The sequence below is a fragment of the Ahaetulla prasina genome, chromosome 3 (genome assembly GCF_028640845.1).
Source record: "Ahaetulla prasina isolate Xishuangbanna chromosome 3, ASM2864084v1, whole genome shotgun sequence".
In the NCBI taxonomy this organism is placed as follows: Eukaryota; Metazoa; Chordata; class Lepidosauria; order Squamata; family Colubridae; genus Ahaetulla; species Ahaetulla prasina.
The window spans coordinates 20,083,961-20,097,289 of record NC_080541.1 but is presented as its reverse complement, the minus strand read 5'-3'; the positions used below and the strand labels follow the sequence as shown (position 1 = coordinate 20,097,289).

The 13,329-nt window shown below is 46.5% G+C and overlaps 1 pseudogene; it reads right to left on the bottom strand.

The window, feature by feature from the left end:
• Positions 1-1,246: 1,246 nt before the first annotated feature.
• Positions 1,247-13,087, bottom strand: LOC131194219 (uncharacterized protein K02A2.6-like; annotated as a pseudogene).
• Between the last annotated feature and the right edge of the window lie 242 nt (positions 13,088-13,329).

Genomic DNA, 13,329 nt, shown 5'->3' with positions numbered 1-13,329 from the left:
ACTTACAAGAGCCCCCACCCATGCCCAGCCAATTCCCCCTCCTCACTTACCTATAATAATTAATGCTCCTTTCAGCAACCGCATGCTTTTCTTCAGCTACTGAAGAAAAAAAAAAGCTTGCTTTGACTTCCTGCATTGCTGGCTGAGGAACGCTGAGATTTGAAGTCCACAATAAAATAAAATAAAATAAAATAATAAAATAAAATATTTGTGCAGCTTTCTGAGATTTGGTGTGTTTCTGTAGTGTTTCACTCTTACTACCAAACACACAAAATCTCAGAAAGCTGTATTTGGCATTTTGTGTGTGTGTGTGTGTGTGTGTGTGTGTGTGTGTGTGTGTGAGGTGTGTGTGTGTAAAGTGTGAAAGTTGGTTTTTGAGCTTTTTGTGGCTGTGTGAAGTGTGAAGTGCAGCTGCTTTTACATTGTGTGTGAGTCAGTTGTGTTGTGTTGTGTTGTGTGTGTGTAAAGTGTGAAAGTTGGTTTTTGATACCTCTTATTGTTTTTTATACTTTGTTTATTATTTTTATTATTTATTGTTATTGGCCACGCCCACCCAGTCATCTGACCACCAAGCCACGCCCACCAATTAAGCCACACCCACAGAACCGGTAGGGAAAATTTTTAGATTTCACCCCTGATTCAAAGGCCTCGATTCTTTGGCGCTCAGCCTTTCTTATGGTCCAACCTTCACAGCCATACATTGCAACTGGGAAAACCATAGCCTTGACTATTCGCACTTTTGTTGGCAGGGTGATGTCTCTGCTTTTTAGTACGCTGTCTAGATTTGCCATAGCTTTCCTCCCCAGGAGCAAGCGTCTTTTAATTTCTTGGCTGCAGTCCCCATCTGCGGTGATCTTGGAGCCCAGGAAAATAAAATCTGTCACTACCTCCATTTCTTCCCCATCTATCTGCCAGGAATTGAGAAGGCCAGATGCCATGATTTTAGTTTTCTTAATGTTGAGTTTCAAGCCAACTTTTGCACTCTCCTCCTTCACCCGCATCAAGAGGCTCTTTAGCTCCTCTTCGCTTTCTGCCATGCTTTAAATTTTCTTTTACTCTGAGTTGTGTTTATTTTTCACTCTGCATTGTTAATGTTTTTTGGCTGGGTATTGCAAAAATTAAGGATCATCCTCACTCTCATCCAATAAGTGACCTATTTTCATGAGGAAGTAAGGCTGTTTTCCTGGGCTTACCGCAGCTGTAGCATTTTTTTAATCAATTGCTTTTATATTTTTCCTGCGTTGGTTCAATCTACCATAAAGTGCAACTGAGACCTTTTGATTGAAAATTTAATGTAAAGAATAAAAGATATTAATATATAGCTTTCACTGAATAGCTTCCTTTTCCAAGGCTTGGAAATCTAAAGCCACTATAATAGGCTTTTCTGATTATTGCCTGATTAATAGCAATAGCACTTAGATCTATATACTGCTTCATTGTGCTTCACAGCACTTTCTAAATCAGGGGTCTCCAACCTTGGTCCCTTTAAGACTTGTGGACTTCAACTCCCAGAGTCCCTCAGCCAGCAAAGCAAAGACCAAGGTTGGAGACTCCTGTTCTAAGTGGTTTACAGAGTCAACATATTGCCCCTAATAATCTGAGTCCTCATTTTACCAACTTCGGATGGATAGAAGGCTGAGTCAGCCTTGAGCCAGTCAGGATCAAACTCCCGGCTATGGGCAGAGTTAGCCTGCAATACCGCATTCTAACCACTGTGCCACCAGTTAATCCACACATTGTGTTAAGTTCTGGAAGTAACGAGGCTGGAGACCAGGGTAGTGACAACAGCTCTTTAATATAGGGTGAACCCAGCAACAGGCTGGGGAAAAACCTCTCCTTTTATACAGTTCTACTGGTGGCTTCGTCCAATCAGCAACGTGCTGATTTCCCGCTCAAATATTTAAAGGTACAGACAAGAATACATAACACTCCTCCCCTCCCAGAAAACACTTTGCCTCTATTTACATTTTATTTACATGTTATTTTTCGACGTAGTCACGCAAATAACCTGGGCGTCTCCTAGTTCTTTCAGACCTGCGCGGTTCAGTTCTGGGTGGTGTTTTGAGCTGTTCGGAGGGTCTGTTTTCTCCTCCCAGCTCTTTCTCTAGGCCATCGGGCCCTGGATTATTTGCAGATTCTTTTTCTTGGCCATCCGGCCCTGGATTACTTTTGTAATTTTCCCTGTCGTTTCCCTCGGGAACCTGATGGCGTCGCTGGACCTCCGGGACCTCAGCTAAGTCTTGCGCCTCCCCCGGGTCATGGTCAGCTGTGGGCTCAAATAAGGAGGGGTCATAATTTGTTTGCTATGGCTTAATTTGTTCAGTTATTCGTCTCCTTATCTGATCTATGTGACGCCTCCATACTCTGTTATCTTGTAATTCGACCAAGTACGACTTTGGGCCAGTTGTTTTTATTATTTGCCCCGCGAGCCAACTTGGGCCGTCCCCGTAGTTGCGGGCCCACACTCGGTCGCCTATGTCCAATTCCCTTGTTTTGTCTATTTCCCCTTTGTAACCCTCTGGTGTGTAATGGGGACTCAAGCGGTCAAGTGGGCACCGGAGTTTCCGTCCCATCAGTAATTCGGCTGGGCTTCTGCCGGTAGCCGTGCTTGGGGTTCTGTGCTGAACGGCCAGAAAGAAGTCTATCTTTGTTTGCCAGTCCCCTGGTTTGAGCCTGGACAATGCCTCCTTAGCGCTCCGGACGGAACGCTCTGCAAGGCCATTCGACGCAGGGTGGAAAGGCGCAGAGGGCATGTCGGATGCCCTCCTCTGCCAAGTATTCTTCGAACTGGGCTGCCGTGAATTGCGGCCCGTTGTCGGACACCAGAGTGTCAGGCAACCCGTGGGTTGCGAATAAGTGGCGCAGGGCTGCGATTACTGCCTCGGCCGTAGTGGATTTCATGAGTATGATCTCTAACCATTTAGAAAATGCGTCGACAACCACTAGGAAAGTTTGGCCATGGAAAGGGCCAGCAAAATCAATGTGTATTCTTGACCAGGGCCCTTGGGGTTTTTCCCATTCCCTGACTGGGGCCGTTGGAGGTAGGGGTCTGGACTCTTGGCAAGCCTGGCATTTCCCTACCCTCTCAGCAATCTCTGAATCCATGAGTGGCCACCACACATAGCTTCTTGCTAGCCCCTTCATTCGGACGATCCCTGGGTGGCCCTCGTGGAGGAGGTCCAGTACCTTTTCCCTTAATTTATCGGGGATTACCACCCGATCACCCCATAACAGGCACCCCCCTTGAGCCGAGAGCTCATCCCTTTTTTTAACAAACTCCTTAAAGCGTTCGCCCGGCGCAGCGGGCCACCCTCTTTGTACCCAACCGAGTACAGTCCTTAACATAATGTCCCGGTATGATGCCCGAGCCACTTCCTTAGACGTGACTGGGCCAGAGTCCAAGGAGTCAATAAGCAGGATAGGCGTCCCCGGCGTGGGGTCTTCGATGGCCCCTGGCAGTGGGCATCTGCTTAACGCGTCTGCATGCCCCACTTCTTTCCCTGGTCGATGATGCAGCTTGTGCGAATAAGCGGCTAAGAAAATAGTCCATCGGGTCAAGCGTGGCGAAAGTGCCACAGGCGTTGGTGATCGCCAGCCAGTATCCTAGTAGCGGCGTGTGGTCAGTCACGATTTCAAAATCCCGCCCAAAGACATATTCGTGGAATTTTTTAACCCCTGACACAATGGCTAGTGCTTCTTTATCTAATTGGCTGTAATTCCTCTCTGGGGAGGACATCGTTCTAGAGTAAAAAGCTATAGGGGCTTCTGTGCCGTTTGGAAGTCTATGGCTGAGTACAGCCCCCACCCCATAAGGGGAGGCATCGCAGACCAGCACTAGTGGCAATGAGTTGTGATATTGGATGAGCAGGCTATTACTTGAGAGCAGGTTCTTTACTGCTTCAAAAGCCTTATTTTCCGACTTTCCCCAAGACCAAACAGTATTTTTCCCTAAAAGTCTATGCAGCGGTTCGGCAACGGTCGCTTTGTTCTTTAAAAAGACCGCGTAAAAATTCACTAACCCCAGGAATGCCTGCAGCTCTGCTTTGTTTTTGGGCGCTGGAGCCTCTCTAATTGCCTTGACCTTGCTCTCAGTAGGGTGAATTCCTTTCTTGTCTATCCGGTAGCCCAAGAACTCGACGGATTCGACCCCTATCTGGCATTTGTTTACCTTGACTTTTAATCCGGCTGTCCGGAAAATGCCCAAAACCTTTCTTAAACGCTCCCCCAATTCCTCTATGTTTTCCCTGAAATTAGGACATCATCAAGTAGGAACTACCCTGGGAGCCCTGCAGAAGACGTTCCATTAGGTTTTGGAACAGCCCTGGTGCCACACTCACCCCAAATTGCAATCGGTGCACTTGAAGGCCCCCTGTGCGTTATAATCGTTTGGGCTTCGGCTGTGCGGGCGTCTACGGGCAGTTGTTGGTAGGCTTGGGCCAAGTCTAACTTTGCAAAGACTTGCCCTCGCCCCAAAGAGTGCAGTAAGTGCTGCACCACGGGAACCGGGTAAGCGCTTTTCTGTAAGGCTTTGTTAAGCGTCGCCTTGTAGTCAGCGCAAATTCTAATTGACCCGTCTGGTTTTATTGGGGTGACGATTGGTGTCTCCCACTTTGCGTGATCGACTGGCACCAAAATCCCCTGATTTATGAGCTTATCTAGCTCCTTATCGATTTTTGGTTTTAGGGCAAAAGGGACTCTCCTCGCCTTAAGCCTAATGGGAGCTACCTGGGGGTCTAAGTTGAAGGAAATAGGGGTCCCCTTGTACTTGCCCAGGCAGTCCTTGAAGACATCTTCGAACTCGTTAAAGAGAATGTCTTTGAGGTTACAGTCACTTCTGTAGATGCCAGTCACTCCCATGCCCAGGGCACGAAACCAGTCTAGTCCCAACAGACTGGGCAGGGTCCCTTCAACGATCGTGATGGGCAGGGTCTTCCTATGTGGTCCGTACTCGACTCGGACGGAGGTGGTCCCTCGAACAGGGATGCGATTCCCCTGGTAGTCATGGATTCGCAGCCGTTGTGCTTGCAGGTGGCGCTTCGCGACTGACGGCAGTGACTTCGCCAAAGTGTCCCAGGACATGATGGTGATCGCTGATCCCGTGTCTACTTCGAGCCGGCACCGTACTCCCTCTATTTTTGGTCTGGTGAAGATCTTCTTCTCCACTCGGGTCGAGGCGCGGCCTATGACCACAGTCGTTTGGTTTGAATCCGCGCCTTTTTGTTTGAGCCAATCGCGGGTCGCCTTGCCGATTCCGCGCTCTGATTGGCCGATTTGAATTTTCGGCGGGAAGGTTGGGCCGCTCGACAAACTTGAGCTAGGTGCCCCTTCTTTCCGCACCGCCGACATGTCGCGTCCTTAAATTTGCAGCGTTGGCGCTGGTGTTGACCACCGCAGCTTCCGCACTCGTCTCGGTCCCCTTTGTCGCGTTTCTCGGTTCTGCAGACCCCTTCCTCATCTTCACCGTCGGATTCGGTCTGAACCTCCTCCTGGTGCACTGGGGTTGTCTTCGCGCTTGCCTTAAGTGGGACCGGCTTTTGCAGTGTCTCCGCCGCTTGGGTGGACATTTCATGTGCTCTGGCTTCGTCCAGAGCGTTGGCCAGCGTCAGGTTGCTCTTTGCTAGCAGCCGTCGCCGCAAACGGATATCTCGGACCCCTCGGATGAGTTGCTCGAGGAGCACCTCGTCTAGGTCGCGGTATCCGCAGTCCTTGGACGCTTTTCTTAGGGCGGCCATGTAGTCACCGATGGATTCGCCCTCCATCTGTCTTCGCTCTCCGAATTCAAACCGCCTCACGTATTTGGACGGCGTTGGCGCGAAGTGGTTCCTTAGTAAAGTCTGTAGAGTTGGCCACGACACTGATTGTATCGGCGTTGGCTCTGCCAGGGCTTCCGCGATATCAATGACTTCCGGACTGCAGTGACTTAAGAAATAAGCCCTTTTCCGGTTATCTGGAACTCCTTGCAGTTCGTTGGCTTCTAGAAAGCTTTCGAAACGGGTCATATACGTTCCCCATTTCTCTTTAGCCGGGTCAAACGGTGCGGGCGGAGTGTAACTGGCCATCTCCGCTTTTCTGCCCTGTGTTTGCTGGGTTCGGGTCTATCGTGCTTCAGCTCGGTTCTGGTTCTCCTTAGCCTCGAGATCCCACCTTCGTCGCCAGTGTTAAGTTCTGGAAGTAACGAGGCTGGAGACCAGGGTAGTGACAACAGCTCTTTAATATAGGGTGAACCCAGCAACAGGCTGGGGGAAAAACCTCTCCTTTTATACAGTTCTACTGGTGGCTTCGTCCAATCAGCAACGTGCTGATTTCCCGCTCAAATATTTAAAGGTACAGACAAGAATACATAACACATTGGATCTTGGTTAATCCACACATTGGAAATCTAAACTCACCAGGAATCTCTTTGGGGGGGGGGGTGCTGCTATATTCTTGAACATAAACAGAATACTGAAATAATAATAAGAAATAATGAGAAATTAAATTGCAGAATGACATTACTGCTACAAAGCCTCGTTTCAGGACAGCGATCAAACAATGATATTCTTCCATTCACTTTTTTTTTACCCATTTCTGATGAATTTGCTTATTTTGAACAGATAACTAATCTCTCCTCCTTCCAATCTCTAAAAAAAGATTCTATTTTCCAGGATTAATGAAGAAGAGAATTAATAGTAGAAGAGAATTAATGAAGGACATGTCAGGCCTGGAAGCCATCTTATGCATTGGATCTTCAGTCCTGCCACATTTAGTTTTGTGGGAAACTGGGAGGGGGGCAGTGGTAGGATTCAACATTTTTTACTACTGGTTCTGTAGGTGTGGCTTGGTGGGCATGGCTTGGTGGGCATGGCAGGGGAAGAATACTATAAAATCTCCAGTCCCACCAGGGGAAGGTTACATCCACATTTCCTCCTGATTAGCTGGGACTCAGAAGGCAGAGAATAGATGGGGGCGGGGCTACTCAGAATTTTTACTACTGGTTCTCTGAACTACTCAAAATTTCCACTACCAGTTTTCAGAACTGGTCAGAACCCGCTGAAACCCACCTCTGGAGGTGGAGATTGTATGGAGCAGGGGAGATATATAGTCATAATAACATTCCTTTCTCAGAGAGTCAAGGACATCTTGCCCTCCACCTGGAGTGGTGTGACTTGGAGGCATCTCCAGTTGGGGCGGTGCATTGATTGGGCCATGGGATGGACATGTGGGTGCTGGGCAGGGCCTTGGACTTTTCTATAGGTGGGGAAAACCTGGAAGTTTTCAGATTCATGTTTTCCCAGATGTGCCAATATGACATCTCTTAATAAACTTTGAGGAACTTCTAGCCTCAGAGTCTTCTTTCGTTGGGGATATTACTTGGAACCCTAACAGGACATTGGTATTATACGGTATCCATTTTTTCATTTTGTTGCAACAAACAAGCAAAAATAAGTAATCGGCATGTGTTTATATATATATATATAGTGTTTTTCAGGCTAACGTGTGAGCATTTCTATTATAAATCGGCATGTATCAAACTCAGTGCTTGTACCCCAACTTAACCTTTCTCCATCTGGAGGCTTCCAGATGTCTTAGGTCTACTAGAAATCCCCCACTAGCATGTCAACTAAAAAATCTGGAAGTTGGACACCCAATACTTTGGAAGACCTGCAATTGACCTAACTGAACATTCTTCAAATCCCCGGTAGCTATCATAACTGCTGAGGTCTTCCTGCTGCATCTTTCTAGACCCCTGATAATTTGGAGATGTTGAAATCAGTAGAAGGAATCCCACACACCAACTTCAAAAGTTCTTCCTAGAGGACTACCAATCACAGAACTCAGAAACTAGATTCGGATACCATATGTCTATTAATATGTAACAAAGGCGATGGCTTTTGAATTGGCTTTTGCCCTTCACAGTCTTAATCGACTGAGAAAACTTCAAAAAATTAAACAGGACATGTTGATCCTGCTCCTCTCCCACTGAAGCTTGGCTTCTTATTGGGGTCCTACCTGCATCTGTTATTTTACCAGTGCAATAAAAAAATAAGAGGAAAAAGAAACAATGACTGCAGCAAAATTGTCATCTGTAGAAGATTATGCAATTGTAATCTGTTTCCAAGAAGCCGCAGCTGTTCCATTCCCATGGAGGTATGTGTGTTGCGTTCTTTGGCTGCCAAGTCTCAGCCCCAGTCCAGATTGCCTTTTAATGGCCAACAGTTGTAACGTAAAGCCTTTCAAACAATTTTTTTTTTTTACGCAAGAAAGTCCGCACCGAGCGAAGGTTGGGATTAGGTCTCCTAAAGTAACCTTGGAAGGATCCTGCCAATGTTGTTCCCAATGGAAAACCCACCCCTGGAAGATGTCTCAGGCAGATAGAGAGCCTATCACACTGCACTCCTTGTACTAAACAATAGGTCATATCAGCAAATGCACCTTGTATATTGGAATCATATGAACTCCCTTATCTGATCTCTTCCTAGAGCCAACAGCCGGCGCTCGAGCGAAGGTTCGAGACCTCAGCAGTAAACAGATGACAAATAACATGCCCTTAAGCAAAACTACTTTGAGGAAAAACATGTTGCAGTTGTTACTATTTTCTCATGATTTTCCATGAAGGAGATGCAGGGTTCAATGCCATGCAGTGGGCTTACTCAATGTAAAACTTTAATGTGTGCAGAGTAGGTTGTGAAGTTACTGTGTTGCTTAAATTCTATGCTGACATCTATGGTATTTGATGAATTTGCTGCTCGAGGACATTAACTGGAAAGATGATATACCTCTCTTCTAAAATAAGAAGCTATTTTCTGTCTTTTCTAGGAATTGTTCATTAGTAATACAACAACAACAACAAAAACAGCAACAACAATAATAATACTAATAATAATTTGATTATCACTGTCCAATCTTCAAAGCACTTATTATTTATCATCTACTGTATACTCCAATACAATAGCATTGTAAAATAGTCCCCAATTAGCAACCAGCAATTGATCCCAAATTTTCTGTTGCTAAACGCAACGGTTATTAAGTGAGTTTTGTCCCATTTTACGACCTTTCTTGCCATTGTTGTTAAGTGAATCACTGCAGTTTTTAAATGACTCTGGCTACACAGTTGTTAAATGAGTTTTGCCCCGTTTTATAATATTTCTTGTCACAGTTGTTAAGTGAATCACTCCAGTTTAGTAACATGGTTGTTAAGTGAATCTGGCTTCCCCATTGACTTTGTTTCTCAGAAGGCTGCAAAAAGTGATCACGTGACCCCAGGACACTGCAACAGTCATAAACATGGCCAATTGCCCCATGTACAAATCTCAATCACATGACCACGGGTAGGCTACAATGGTTATAAGTGTGAAAAATGATTTTTCGTCACACTTTTATAGCGTGCTTATAACTTTGAATGGTCAAGTGGTCTACCTGTGTTTTCTTTCATTTTGCAGATGAGGTTGAAATAGTAGGTTATCATCCATGAAACATGAAGAGATAGGTCCATGATGGCATGCGGAAGCCATATCAGTGGGCATACGAGCTCAGCTCCGGCACACATGCATGCCGTGTGGCCGGATTTTGGGCCTTCTGGGCCACCCAGAAGTAGGAAAACAGTCTGTTTCCTGCCTCTGGAGGGCCTGGAGGGAGGGGAAGGCCTATTTTTTGCTCTCCCCAGGCTTCAGAGCCTTTCTAGGAGCCTAGGGAGGGCAAAAATGGCCTTTCTCACCCTCCTGGAGGCCCTCTGGAGGCCAGAAATAGCCCGTTTGCTGGGGAGAGCAAAAAACGGGCCTACCGAGACCACCTTGCCATCACGTGTCAACAGCAAACATGAGTGCGTGGGAGGGGGCTGGTCGCACACACATTGCTTACCCTGGCATTGGTCAATCATAGATTTCACATAATGCTTTCTAGTCAGATAGCAAGGATCACCAGTTTTAATCATGCCCATGTGATCTGTATCATGTGTGTGTGAGAGAGAGAGGGAGGGAGGGAGGGAGGGTGGGAGGGTGAGAGAGAGAGTGAGAGAGAGAGAGAGAGCGCCTTCCAAACTTCTCAAGTTAAGTATTTCCAACTCCTTCAAAATGTCATCATAGTTTCTAGCAGTGGTGAAATCCAATTTTTTTTACTACCAATTTTATGGGCGTGGCTTGGTGGGTGTGGCAGGGGAAGGATAGTGCAAAATCTCCATTCCCTCCCCACTCCAGGGGAAGGATACAGCAAAATCCCCATTCCCTCCCCACTCCTGGGGAAAGGGTATTGCAAAATCTCCATTCCCACCCCACTCTGGGGCCAGCCAGAGGTGGTATTTGCCAGTTCTCCAAACTACTCAAAATTTCTGCTACCGGTTTTCCAGAACTTGTCAGAACCTGCTGGATTTCACCCCTGGTTTCTAGTCCTCTGATTCTCCTTACCCATTCATTTCCTTTTGCCTTTCTCTGTTGCAGTTTGTCTGAATCCTCAAGATGAGGACTAAACAAAAAAAATAAATAAATCCCGCCCACGATTTATGAATTATACTGAAATTAGGCTGTTGATTGAGCTCAAAACTGCATTTGCTCTTTTTACAGCCCTGTCATGCAACTGACTCATATTCTTCTTGTGACAATCCAGATAGAGTATCTTTAATTCTCTGTCTGAGCATCTGATTTCTTCTTTCGAAATTGGAAAAAAGAGTTGCATTTGTCTCTGTTAAAATGGCGATCCTCCAGGCTTTGAGGTCAAGATGAACGGAGTCCTCCATAGCAAGAATGTTCAGCTTTGTTTCAGGGGTGAAATGCTCCCGGTTTGGACCAGATCGCTCGATCCGGTAGCGATGGCAACGGGTGGTTCGGAGAACCGGTAGCAAAAATCCCTGCCCTCCCTCACCCCAGCTGAACCGCACGATCATCAGAGGGTTTTTTTTTTTACTTTAAAAAGCATTTTTCTTCGGCAAAAAAAATGCTTTTAAAAGTAAAAAAAAAACCTCTGATGATCGCGTGGCTCAGCTGGGATCGTCAGAGCCTTTTAAAAGCATGTTTTCTACAAGCTCTTTGGCTGAAGAGGTTGTAGAAAAAATGTTTTTAAAAGGTTCTGACGATCAGGCAACTCAGCTGGGATCGTCAGAACCCTTTAAAAGCTTTTTTTCCTCTGGCGATCCCAGATGAGTTGCCTGATCATCACAGGCTTTTAAAAGCATTTTTTTACAACCTCTTCGGCCAAAGAAGTTGTAGAAAAAATGCTTTTAAAAGTAAAAAAAACAAGTTGGCCACAGCCACCGAGTCACATTACCCCCCCCCAAGCCACGCCCACAGAACCGGTAGTAACAAATTTTACATTTCACCCCTGCTTTGTTTGCTCTTCTATAATTTAGTATGTCTTAATGAAAATTGTTATTTTGTATTACGCGGGGGGCTGGGTGGCATGTTGTGACTCAGTGGTGCAAGTTGTAATGGGCATGTCTTGGTATATCAATGAAACATTTATTTATTTTTTATTTTACTTATTAATATCCTGCCTTTATTATTTTTATAAACTCAAGGCAACGAACCCACCTAATACTGCAAGGCTCAATCTGGGTCGGTCACCAGGACCAGAGGTTCTGTCTTCTGAGCTTTCAGGCTTGTGCTGGAGCCCAGTGTTGTGCTCCGCCAGCAGCCTGCAGAGCTGGCAGCGGAGTCAGACAGTGAGGAGGCTGACAAAGAACATGGGCCAGTCCTGGAGGCTGGGGAAGGCCCGGATGAGGGCTCTGCATTGGAGGCATAGATTGGGCCAGGGCCATTGGGGAGTGATGTGAGGACTCCGGAGCGTCCAGAGACTGATAGTAGTGAGGCAAAGGAACAGGAAGAGCCTGTTCCTAATGCATGCATGAGAAGAGCTGCCAGAGGCAAGTGCAGCTAAAGCTAAGAGGAAAACTCGGGAGTAGGGCCAAGAGATGACTGGCCCCTCCCATAAGGCTTAAAAGACCAGCAACGGCGTTTGGGCTGTTTGTCAGAAAACAATGTTGATAGACTTGCTCCTTGTCTTGCTGCATTTATTTCTTGTCGGCGTCTTCTGCTTCTGAACTTTTGGCAAGAAAAGCTTTGGCAGTTTGCCTAATTAGACCAAGATTGGTGATAAGGCTGAAGAATTGTTTTATGAAAAATTGGTTTTGATTTAGTTTGGACTACGCTGAGAATGAGTTAATTCTCAGCTGTTCTAATAAAGTCTGTTTGTTTTTGAACTGATTGCATTTAATACTACCTACTTGGACCTGGATCACAGCACCCATCAGCCCAGATTGGATCCTGCAACATTATCCTAGGACAGGTATTATTATATCGGTGGTAAGTATGACCAAGAGAGCCCAGGCAAACGGCTAGAACACTTTATTTCAACAACTGAATATAACAAAAGAGGAACCGACTCAAAAACTCCAGGGACACTTGACAGCTCTTATATACCGGCTCCCTCAGAGAACTACACCAATAGCAGGGCTCCAATCTCCCGCTTTTTCTGAGGGCGCGTCTTATCCAATCAGCAATCGCCTGGCTGTTGTCAGGCGAGAGATGCGTCGTAACTCTGAGGACTTTACACCCTTCCCCTCCTGGATCCGCAAACGCGGATCGATCTTGCCGATTGACGTACCTGGACCTTCTAAAGTTCCCGCGTTGGCCAAACCTGCCCTAGGGGTGGAATTGCCTTCTCCTACAGGTCCATTAGCAGCCTCGGCCACTCCTCCTCCTGTGGCTGCCGCCCCCGAAGTGAGAAGATCTGGGCGGAGCCGACGTCGACCGGCTTATCTGGCCAATTTCGCATGCGCGATCCAGGAGGGGAAGGGTGTAAAGTCCTCAGAGTTACGACGTATCTCTCGCCTGACAACAGCCAGGCGATTGCTAATTGGATAAGACGCGCGCCCAGAAAAAGCGGGAGATTGGAGCCCTGCTATTGGTGTAGTTCTCTGAGGACTTTACAGGTATATTTGCCTTGATTCATGGCACCTAATAATATTCCTTCCTCCTGCTATTTTCCCCACAACAAGAACCCAGTGAGGTGGGCTGGGCTGAAAGAGAGCGACTGACCAAAGCCACCCAGCCAGCATTGGTGGGCTGCAGTGGTTGATGGTCTACTTCTGGTGCGATTGAAGTTACTGGTTGTTACCCATATAGACCTACATGGCCCAAAGCCTTGAGACCATCTATCTCCCATAACATCAGCCTGACCAATTTGATGTGAGTAGGGTTCTCATGCTCCATTTCCTTCAATTAATCATCTGTCAGGACTGGGCAAGGGTGTCTTCAAAACTCTATCTCAGTTGGGAAGCATTACCTTCTCAACTTCAACACCCTCTCTTGTATTTGCAGAGTTTTATGAGGAACATCTTCCAAGTGTTCTTTGAGCAGGGAA